Raw genomic sequence first — 10633 nt, forward strand, 5'->3', positions numbered from 1 at the left:
GTTGAAAGAAACGAAGGATGAGGTTGAAGGCATGAGGCAAGGTGGTGGAGTTTCAGTTGTTTAATCAAGCTGTATTTTGCTTTGTCTCTGCTCTGCTTTAGTCATTTCCTGTGCCTGATCAGGAATCTTGACCGATGTTTAAAGCTATAGCCATTTCAGGATCCAGGAGTTTAAGTAAGGGTGCAGAAAGATGGGTGGTGATGGGAAAGGTTCAATGGTGTATCAGTAAAACAGCCAAGTCAAGAAAAAAATAAATAGCCTCACAGTTAGAGGGCTGGCAGAAAAGCCTCGAGGTTTGCGCACTTTCCTCTGAATTGTCAAGCCTGGGTTCGAATCTCGGCCTGGCTATAAACTGTCATCCTCGTGTTTCACGGGCAGGGCTAGGCATCAATCAATATGTGTGTCGTCCCTTGGATGGACGTTAAACGGAATATCCCATCTGCTAGGACGATAAACTGGGTGTCATGTCTGCCGGCATTAGTTGGTGGATATTAAAGATCCGTTGGTGTCCTTCTTGAAGAGTAGGCAAGCTATCACCAGCACCCTGGCAAAATTCCAAATTCCTTCCCTGGCTTCCTATGTCGGAGTGGTGATCTCACCAGGATTGTAACCTCAGCCAAGAAACTGCTTTGGGAGAGCTGCTTCTGTACTCCTGTACAGAGCATGGGACGTAATGATAATCTGATCAACAGTTCAAGTAGTAAGGCAGAGATTCGACATTAAGTACTGAATGAGTAGCTGTGGACTTAGATCATCAAGATGGTTAAAAACAGTTACAGGAAGTGCAAAAACCATGGTGTTGTTATTTAAGCAGTGAGGCATGCTCTTATGTATAGTCAGTTTTCAAACAGCGACAGTAAATAACTAAGAGTTACTTGCTACTCATACCTTCATAGAGACATGATTTTGGGCATTGTGTCATCATTACAGAATGTACGGTCTACATTTGGCTTAATCATCTTCTTTGGAAACATGGTCTGTCCAGAACTTGCATCATAACTTGTCATGAGGCTCAGGAGCTTAAGGGAATGTATTCTTCTCTTTGGAGGATAACCAAAGAAAGAAAGAAAAACACAGGATTCTAAGTTGAGGCCTTCCTTGATGACAGAGTAAGTACGTGGGACTTTAAAAAAACAATTGAAGCTGGGTTGACTTACATTTGTGTCAGACCAGCTTCTAAATTCCTCTCAGATGAGTCTGTTTCTGGGGTGGAGAACAATTCTGCATGAAGTGGAATTTTCATCCAGATGGAAAACGAGTTTTCAGGGTTGCAAGTCTCTGTAATGGATCAGTTTAAAGAGTTCCAGGGTCTTCTCCATTCCTTCCGTCATTTCTGTATACGTATTGTGTAGAAAAGCCCCCTGTTATGATATGGAACCTGATTACAAATTTTATCTCCATTGGTCCACTTTCAGTGAGCTTGTTTGTACACTTGCACTCTTCTAGGATGTGTTGTGGTCTGAGAAATTTCTGAAATTTGCAGCATTGCGGTTTTGTTAGGATGAACGATTTGGTTGTATTGATGGTCCAGAAATATGCAACCATTCCACAAACGCATTGCATGACATCATGCTTCAATTGATCCTATCGATTCACAACTAACCATTGGAGGCTCACTATTTATCTAGCCATATAAGGCTGCCAAAACAGTTACAGACAAGGAAGGGTAGTCATGAAAATGATCACCCGACTTTTATTGGAGTTTTGTCAGGGCACTGTTCCAAAGGCTTATTGTGAAGCATACCATGGGAATTCATTCATTGACATATATATTGTAGGTGGTCCACGTTCGGTCAATTATTAGCGTGTGTAATTATTTGTGATATTAGACTATTTCATATGAATAATGAATGAATAATTGACAATATTTATGCTATTGTTAGGTGTGGTAGCAAATCAAATGTTCTCCATAAAATGCTTTTTGTAAATCCTCTTGGTATTAGCTATTAAGATTAGCTCTAGATATTATGTGGTGAAGGATGGAGTAAAAAAAAAATGAAAACAATTGTGACTAAAAGTGATGAGAGGATGTGGCTGATAAAGAGACGGAAGATGTAAAAATGCAATTCAGTGGTTGTTTTATATCGAGTTAAGTAGGTAAGGGGTTGTACGCCTGCCCTGTACCGATTATAATCGAAGCAAGCTGCAAAGCCGTACACCCACAATGCTTAGTAACTGCTTCATTGCTTGTGAAGCATGGGGAAGTCATCAGGGATGAGGGTGTAGACGATATTGAAGAGGTTAGTGGAATGAAAAAGGGAGGGGAAAATAATAAATATATAAAATTGGGGTGGTTGGTTTCTTCATAATGGTATTTATGCAAAGGGAACTGATAAAGACATCGAAATTAACGCTCGTTCGCAGATGTGCTCGAATTTGGAAATCTGAGGAGACTGCCTCAATTACCGACCAATGAAAGTTTCACAGACGAGTGTTTGAGGGGGTTGGGGGTGAAATGCTTGTAAAACAAGCAAAGTCTGGGAGTCTTTGTACAGCAACTTTTACAGCAACTGTTGTGTCGGCACAACTGCTTGCTTGTTCTTCGAATCTGCTGTTTCTGCTTTTGTACTGTCAGTTGTGTATTACTGTAATGTTCCTGAGTAGCTCTGTCTGGTAGCTGGGATGTTGAGGAAAATAAAGTGCGAGAATGTTGTGGCTAACACCTGTAGCCCCTTCAAGATGATGATGGTGATGACACATCAGCTTCAAACGCAGCACCAAAAAGGACAGCACTTGTTGGTGCATAGCTTTATCTTGCACTGGTGAAGATTGACTGAGTGGCAGAGAGCAGGCAATATGGTTATGTTGGCACACAATTCCGGTCAACTCCAGATCCTCCTTCCTGCCATCTTACTTAAACTCATAATTGCTCAACTCAACCGTTAGCCTGGGAACATTTTTCTGCTTTTTTTTTCTTGATCTCAATCTTTCTCCAATGTTGGACCTTAAAAAAACATTTTTCTTGTATTTTCCCCATGTTCCGCTTTTGTGATTGTGCGGTGATAACTTGGTGTACTGTTTTGTTGCAATAGTTCTCATCTGTTCTCTTTCTGTCTCTTTTGGCCTGCTTTCTCTCTCTCTCTCTCTCTCTCTCTCTCTCTCTCTCTCTCTCTCTCTCTCTCTCTCTCTCTCTCTCTCTCTCTCTCTCTCTTTCTCTCTCTCTCTCTCTCTCTCTCTCTCTTGTTTCATCTACATTCAAGCTTCCAACTCTCTTGGCTCGAAGTCAAGGTCAACATGATAGGTCTGATAATGGTGAGTGCCATGCTTGTATGGCTTCTTACACCAATGATATTGTAAATGAAATCAATAAAGAGGCAAAAAGCAGAATTCAAGTAAAAGGCAAACAAGGAGCTGATACTCTAGGTCCCCCACCTTTTGGTTGGTATGTGGAATGCATATCTGTAATATTAAAGCTAAATCTTGAACACTTTTGAAATATCACGTACACAAGTGAATTTACTGAGATGGTTGCCATGGCAATACAATTCAGCCAATCACTGCCGTGATCTAATCAGGTTGAGATAATTTCATGGTTGAGTTGAGTTGAGATATCTGCAATAAGAAAGCTCAGTGTTCAACGTTTTTTGAAATATCGCATACGCAAAAGTACATGGACGGATGATTGGTCGGTCAGACGGAGCTCATATTAATGTCCCCCATCTCTGACCTTGTCGGAGTGGCGGGGGGGGGGGACAATAATAGGGACTGATCCAGGATTTTAGATGGTCGAGGGGAAGGGGGGAAAGAGAGAGGGGTGGGTTCTTTTGAGAAGGATTTGTGTTTACTCTTCAAGTTTCTGTGTTCTATGTTGGCTGTGTAAAAGTGCTAGGCCATAAAAAACATTTCTCTGATGTCTAACTCGTGATATATATATATATATATATATATATATATATATATATATATATATATATATATATATATATATATATATATATATATATAGATGCGTTGCACAATGATGCTATACTAATCATGCATGGCAAAATCATGTTGTTAAGCATACCCTGAGAGTACAATTCATCAGTCTTACTTAATTAATTAATGATATATCACTATAATTATGAGCTATTAAAGATTCATTATTTTGAAAAAAAGTTTAATAAAGGCAGTTCAGGTAATGTGATCATTGTGGTGTGGGGGGTTGTCCGAATCTTTTAACCCCACCAGGATCTACCCCTGTATAATTAGAACAGTAGAGAAGAAATATAAACAGCTGAGAGGGAAAGATAAGAGGAAAATTGAAAGCTCACAGTGGCAACACAAAAGATTGCCTCATGCAAATTACAGTAGAAATGTTCCATGAGTCCAAATACAGACCTTCATGGATGTAGATCTCCATCACATTGGTCATTCCATGTTGAGAGCAGAAAGCAGGAGAATCAGGTACCTTCAATTATCTCCACATGAAGATTCCTCCAGAAACATCGTCCCCAAAAGCAGTCACAAAGCCTGGACATTTCAGCGGCCTGCAATATTTGCGGAAGTTAATATATTTATCTCTCAAAGTTCAGCCATTTAAAAGTATCCGCCGACAACCAAAATTTTAAAATGTAATGTGTCCTGTATCAGAGTGGTGACCCATCCAGGAGTGTGCCACAAAGCCCAGGAGACTGCTTAGGCAGCACCAACTCTCTGCACAGAGTATAGTCCCAATGGATGGATGGATGGATGGAGCCTGATGTGCCTGAAGGCGTGAGGAGGATCACACATAATAAATTATTTATTGTGAGAAAGGTCCACTTCAAGTACAAATAAAACAAAGATTTTCCATGCTTGATCATCATGTAGTAACCTTGATTTTGCTCAATGCTATCACTTAAACAGCATCATCGAATGTCTCAAACACATTTGCAGATCACTCGTGAGCATCTTAAATGTGAAAAACATTTCATGCTCATATGTATGATGAAATGAAGTGATACATTCCAGAATTTCTTTACTTAATCGTCACAATTTACAGTAGGCGTTGCAAATGTTTTTTTTGCAAAGAAGGAGCTAAATTTACAAAATAGCCATTATTCTAAAATCCCATCGATTAAATTAGAAATCTGAGCAATCTAGCTAATTTTTCAGAAGCAGCAAAAATAAAAAATAGAAATGTAATTGAAAAATTTTGTGCTTTCAAGATTCTTCTATAAAATACAATTGATTACATAATGGTCTTAAAACTTTTCATGAATATAATTGGATGCAATAGCTGGAGTGCCCGTCTACGACAAGTCCCTGTAAATACCATAAATATTCTCTTTCAACTCCTATAATTATGTTCTGTGATAGTTGCATTGTTTAAATATTTTCAAATTAAATTATTTTGTGTGCACGTATATCTTTGCAATTGAATTCTAGTTTAGTTTCCACAAAAAAAGTCATGTATTCATTTCAAAGAATCATAAATGCAGTTTAGGTGACACCACATACACTTACACCGTAGCTCCATTATAGTCTCATAACTTGTACATCTTAAAGAGTCGTTGAAGTCTATCAGATTTGCATCGTCATAAAGCTAAGCTAAATATAATTGTAAGGATAATGGATTGGCATCCTGATGTCAGATGTCTAAATATGACTTTTAATGTTTGGTATTAGGTGTTTTGGATTCCAAGCATCTGGTAATAAGTAAGTTTCAGTACAATGAACATAATGTTATCAATATAAAATTGATTTGTAATCAACCCAGCTTTCACTATTTAGTGTGCCATGCCATAAGGCATAAAGACGGCCATCGAGCAGATGCAACATTTTTTTTATAGATGCTGGAAAGAAACTGCTCTGTCCCACGGTGCTGTGAAAGCAGCTCTAGACCAATGCAGGAATTTAGAATTCACCAAGGGTACTTGGACACGATGCTACCATGGGATCTCTAACAACCAAAAGCATTTCCTGTCCAGGTAGGATATCCAATTTCATGTCCTACCTGAAAGCTTCCTGCAAAGCACCAGGATGGTAATTCCAACAGGGGCTGGGAATCAAGCCTCGACGAGACAGCTCAATTTGACAAATATGCGACGTCTGACCTATTCTATCAATGACCTTTGGGGCGATGGGATAATCTGCCTGCTCCGCCTGGTCTTGGAAACACGTAATGTTGGTCCACACATCATGGTTGACTCCAAAATGCCCTCAGGGCAATCCGAGATGGACATTAAAATGCTGGCTTGAGAGTATAAATATAATTTGGAACTTATTGAATTATCTACATTATTTTTATTCGTGGAGCCACTTAATTTTGGCAAAGTTACAAAGTGATAAGTGATAAATTACACAAGGTTGAGAGATCAATTGTGATGCTGGTTTGTGCACATTAAGGGAGCGGCTGGAGAAGAAGCAAACGGGCTTTTGTTGTTTTTACGAGGGGGTTTAAGCACATGTTTTCAAATGGGTTTGATAGAACATCTTCAGAGTTTTAGAGAATGAGGAATGCAGTTCTTAACCTCCACCATTGCAAGAGTTTATCAGATCTCATTCTTGCTGAGTACAGTTATGTTTTCTTTGAAGTGCTTATGTTAACAATTTCGCTCAATAAAAATTCTTACAGAGTATCTGTGTATATATATATATATATATATATATATATATATATATATATATATATATATATATATATATATATATATATATATATATATATATATGTATATATGTATATATATATATGTATATATATATGTATATATATATATATATATATATATATATATATATATATATATATATATATATATATGTATATATGTATGTATATATAGATATGAGATAATCAGTTTCTCAATTTAGATAATCTCTGCTACAACAGCTCCTGCATGTTGTTGTTGTGGTTACTTAGTCGAGACTAACTAAAGGTTAATTTAACAGTTGCAGGAGGGCAGAATGAATGAATCAAATTTAATTTCCCAATGGAGGCTCACCATTACAATGGCCCCATGGTTGCAATGGTTTTAAACCAGGAAGTGCACTAATAAGTACAGATGATCAACTCTACACTCGATCCATTCAGATAATTTGAAATTTGGTCAAAGTATAGGCCAATGGTGCTGTTTATGAGAAAGATATCCTGCGTTACTTACTTAGTGTTCATTTCACAGAGGGCACAGCCAACATAACATCCCACTGAAAGATGGCTCAACACTAAATCTGACTTTGAGGGCAAGTCAGCAGACAGCAGTTTGAGTTGGATGCTTCATGGCTGTCGAACCCAAGAGTGCGACATTAACAGACTTGGTGGTGTAATGGTTAAAGTGTCCGCTTTGAATGTGGCAGGTCAGTGGTTCACACCCTACCAGTCATACCAAATTCTTTAAAAATGGTACGTGCCACTTCCTTACTTGATGCTTGGTGTTTAAAAAGGATAGAACATGGATAAACAACTATAGGTTGGTAATAATAGCGTAGGCTTTGATCGGCCTCGTGGCCTCCTCCTGTCGAAATTCCTTGTTAGAGAACTCATGTCATTACCCTGCGCATGCGATGCGGAAAGCGGGGTTAAGCAATTGGTTCATGTCCATCCGTTCATTTGTCTGATCAGTTTATGATCGAGGAACAACTTATTTAAATTGAATGTGATATTTTGAACACAAATGAGAACATGAATAGAAAGACAAGTCTTTCATTTTACAGTACTTTGGCTCTGAATTTGTCTCGACTGCACACGCGCAGAGAGCAGTGTGACCTCATAATGGACACATACGCCAGGCACGAATAATGAATGTGATGTGTTTGACAAGGTGATTGTAAAGTTTTGATGTTAATGATAGGCAACGTTCAAAGAGAACGATCGGGTTTATTGCAGTACCAGAATCATCGTTCACCAAGCGACGCCAAGGCACAGAATGCACCATTCCCTCTCTTTACAAAACCACACACCAGCGCTTCCGGCCCAATGAACACAAAGTAAAAACAGCTTACTATTGTAATATCATTACATCTCCCTTTTCCACAAGAGGAAAAGTAAAAAAAAACAACAAACTTTGATTTATGTAGGATTTGTCAATGAACACAAAGTCAAAACGGCAAACAAGACCTGGTATAGACAGTTGTTGGGCTCTGCGAAGGAGGCAACATGTGAATAAAACTGGCAGATTTCTGGGGAGGTTGACGAACTATCTTTGCTGTGGTAGTGTGAGTGACGTCAGAGTCATGGTTCACAGGTTCAACACCGGACCCTACATATAGTTCGCCATTCCTGTTCATGGTGGGTTCAGAATTATCTTTTTGGCTCACAGGTTGATGGGACACCGCAACACATGTTGTGGAAGCTCCTGAATGTGAATTTGGTTGTGATCGAGTGTTTGACCATTTGGTGATACTAGCAAATATGTGGCTGTGAGTGTGGCTCTTCACATGTGGAGAGGACCGTGGCTGACACACACCCATTCAGTTGTTGTAGTTCTGAATGTGAACTTGTTGTCCAGGGTAGAGGCATGACATTTCATGTGCCCGAGCATAGCAATTGTGGTCGAGTTTTTGTGAGTGGTGATGCCTCTCCAGCTCCTCATGTATGAGGTTGTCATCGTCATGTGTGTTGGCATTTTTGGTTGGTAATGGTCATTTCACTTTTCTCCCCATTAATAGTTGAGCAGAACTTGCAAAGTTGGAGCTCACCGGTGTGGAACACCAAGCTAGCAGTGCTAGATGAAAATCCTTTCCTGCACTTTTTAATTTGTGGAGGATGGATTTCACCATCTCGACCTCACGTTAAATTAACCCACTTGATTTTGGGTATGTCGGAGATGATGTATGTGGTCAAAATTCCATTTCCCAGCAAAAGAACGAAATTCTGCACTGGGAAAATGAGGAACGTTATCTCTTATAAATGTACCAGAAATTCTGAACTCAGAGAAGATTTGCCCCAGGGTTGCAATAATCATGTGGCTGGGGTTCGACTAGGGCAGCTTACAAACAATTAAAATTTTGAATCATAATCTGAGATGACAAGTCGCATGAAAATAGAACAGGCCACACCAGAGTTTGCTCCATGATCTTAGTGAAATGTCTTGTTGCAGTCGTGATCCAAGCACCTGAGATTTCCGGGTCGCTGGCAGGTGGGACAGCAGACCACAAGCCGATTAATGTATTTGTTGATGTTGTACCAGTATTGTGTCTTTAGCCAGCAGTTTGGTTTTATTGTGGCCAAAATAGCCTGAGTGGAGTTGTTGCTGAATGTCCTGGACTTCAGAATCCTTTCTGAGAAGGTCTCTGAGAGTAGCAGATTTCACACTCAAACCTTTGATGAAGCATGACAAATATGTCATGAAGCTGGTGAAACCTTGAATTCCGGCCTTGATCTTTGGAATAGCTCTCAGATCTTGAACCTTCTGTGGGTCAGGCTATATTCCTTGTCTGCCATAAACATTCCAGAAAAAGGTGATGTCGGTCTACTAGATGGAGCATTTGTCTGAATTGAAAACAAGGGTTTCGCACCATGCTGTTCTCATCAGCGGGTCAAGGTTGCGATCGTGCTCGTCCTCAGTGTTGTCCATGCCGTAGCTGGTTATGTCATCTGCTATGCCAATTGCACCACTGCAGTTTTGAAGAATGTGGTCCATTTCCCTCTATGAAATGGCCTGGCTTACATACAGTCCAAACGGCAATCGTTGGAAGCAATACCGACACCTTGTGGTCTGAAAAGTAAGAATTTGTTGGAATGACTCTTTTTGAGCCCACTTATATAAGCCCCAATGCTAGCTTCCCTCATGATAAGAGGTAAGCTCTTAGCTCAGGGTATATCCACAATGGGAGATCTCCGAAAGGATGGGAATAATGGAGTTATCTCACCTGAGGAACTCACAGCAAAGATAGACCTGCAGACAATTCCTTTTAGGCTACTCCAAGAGGTTAAAAACTCATTGTTTCCTGATTGTCTGTCTTACCTGGATAACCCTTGTGAATGTGTGGAAGCTATGCGGTTTACCCCCTACTTCTGTGGCTTTCAAAATGAAACCACGCCCAATTGGGAATTTCTATTTCCACCCAACACCAATGGTGCTGGGGGACCTAATTGGAGATTGCTTCATGGAGCACTAAGTTCTGCTGCTCTGCTACAACCTTCACAAATTTTCCCCATGGATGTTGCTTCTTTGGGCAAGCAGAAAGCATCTTTCACACATACCCGCAATGCCCACATATTCAACCATTTTTGTGCTGGTGAAAAACCAGCTCTTACGCTTTTGGTTTCGTTTTTCCCCAACACTCTTTCTTTTCAGTCACCCTGCAAAGAAAGAGAGTCGATCACGGGATCTACTGGTTAACTTAATTTTGGCATCTGCAAAACTTGCAATATATAAAACCAGAAAGGCAAAGATTGAAAGCAATGTATTGCAGTATAATTTTGCATGCCTGAGAACTTTATTACGCTCACGAATCACTTCAGAGTTTAAGGTGGCGCAAAATTCCTGAACTATTGGGAGTATAAAAGCAATTTGGATAATAAATAATGCACTTTATAGTATTTCCCCACAAGGCTCTTTACTGTTGGTTGTCTGATTATTACCCTCACCAGAGAAGAGGGTATTGCATTTGGATCCATTTGGCTGTCTGCCTGTTTGTTTGTTACTTGCGAAAATAGAAGCTTTTTCAAGTACAGTGTATTGGTTGGTCTTGTGTGTTATTCTGTTGTTCTGTTTGCTTGTATGTC

General features: G+C 39.6%; 1 pseudogene; it reads left to right on the forward strand.

Annotated features, from left to right (window-relative positions):
• The window catches only part of LOC147016892 (uncharacterized), a 58922-nt pseudogene extending 48675 nt beyond the window's left edge, over window positions 1-10247 (forward strand).
• Window positions 10248-10633: the final 386 nt, after the last annotated feature.

This window comes from Eptatretus burgeri, chromosome 11 (genome assembly GCF_056783735.1).
Source record: "Eptatretus burgeri isolate ZD-2024b chromosome 11, Ebu_testis_v1, whole genome shotgun sequence".
In the NCBI taxonomy this organism is placed as follows: domain Eukaryota; kingdom Metazoa; phylum Chordata; class Myxini; order Myxiniformes; family Myxinidae; genus Eptatretus; species Eptatretus burgeri.